Source organism: Haemaphysalis longicornis, unplaced genomic scaffold, assembly GCF_048455015.1.
Source record: "Haemaphysalis longicornis isolate Haplotype H1 unplaced genomic scaffold, Haemaphysalis longicornis Haplotype H1 scaffold_1, whole genome shotgun sequence".
Taxonomy (NCBI): Eukaryota; Metazoa; Arthropoda; class Arachnida; order Ixodida; family Ixodidae; genus Haemaphysalis; species Haemaphysalis longicornis.
Window position 1 is genome coordinate 413,612,052 of NW_027526203.1, and position 1,405 is coordinate 413,613,456.

Genomic DNA, 1,405 nt, shown 5'->3' on the forward strand with positions numbered 1-1,405 from the left:
CGTGTACACGAGCAAGGCAGCGAGGCGCCAACGTTACACGCGACCCTTGAGATAAGCGGTCGCAACCTGCTTATCGCATTCTCATCATTTCCGCCGCCTACGCGCCTAGTACAGCTGCAGCTGAGTTGGTAGGGGCAGTCGTATATAGGCGCACAAATTATTCCGTAAATGTACTCCGTTATTCCTGGGGCCGCTTTTATGCCCTGTCAAACACACCATAAAGTTACTGTGGGTTTCAAGCCTGCATTGCTACCTAATTGCCCTGTAGCGTGTACTCGTATGCGTACCCATAGCTATATACCTCATCCGAACCGACACGTGGGTTTGTTGGGTGCCTCGTCACACTGAACCTGAATATAAAATATAAACGAATCACAAAGCCCCGCACACGGTTTGACTCAAAGGGCCGCTGCAACACTTCCTCACATTATTCTTTTCAAAATCTAAAATGCGTTCAGAACGCATTCAGCAAGCCGGTGCAGACTTTAGGTAAGGCGGCCACGAAAAATCTGAGCCAAATTGTACTGCTCTGCGCGCATCAGATAATTTAGAAACTCGTCCAAAAATTTCATTTTTTTTTTCTTACTCCATCTGGACTTAAGTGACGTCACTCAAACCATATCGCGGTTATCGGCCGTCTTTCTTTCAGTTGCAGCAAAGGTTGCCAGGGTCATGAGACGTCGTATCGCAACTTAACGTCGACGAAGCATTTTGAAACGGAGTTGCTGCATTCATAATCCATACACAACAAGTGCTGAAGGTCAACTGAGGGAGCAAAACTATAGCAGGCACGATTTTATACGCCGCAGCTTACAAAATCAACGACTCAAGGGCCAGAGCGGCGACCGCAGAGAACGAACCCCGCTGCGCAGCGCTGACGCTTGCCGAAAAAAACGCAACATGGCTTTCTTTTCCGCTGAAGTATGATTGCCGGTGAGCCTACTGTGATGCCTCATCATTTCCCCGCTCTCGTTTCTCGCTGCCGCTGTCGTCGTTTCCGGTTGGCGGAGATAACGCCGTTCACACAAGCACGGCTGAGCAGGGATTTATACACCCCCCCCCCTAACCCCCCCCCCCCCAAACACCCCCCCCAGAAGGACTTCGACACCCCCCAAAAAGATTCCACAACCATAAGCACCCTGCCCAGGGATTTATACAACACCCCCCCAAACATCCCACCGACACCCCCCCCCCCCCCCCCCAAAATCGAAATTCTGCATAAACCCCTGCGGCTGAGGAGCACGGTAAAGACCCTCCATCACGCCCAGCCTCCCTTTTTTTTTTTTTTTGAGGGGGGGGGGGGGGGGGGGAGGCGAGAGCAGTAGGGAGCAGGGTGTCGAACCGGAATTTTTTCGGGTTCGGTTCGGGTTCGGGTTCAAGCCTTTCGGGTTCGGTTCGGGTTCAG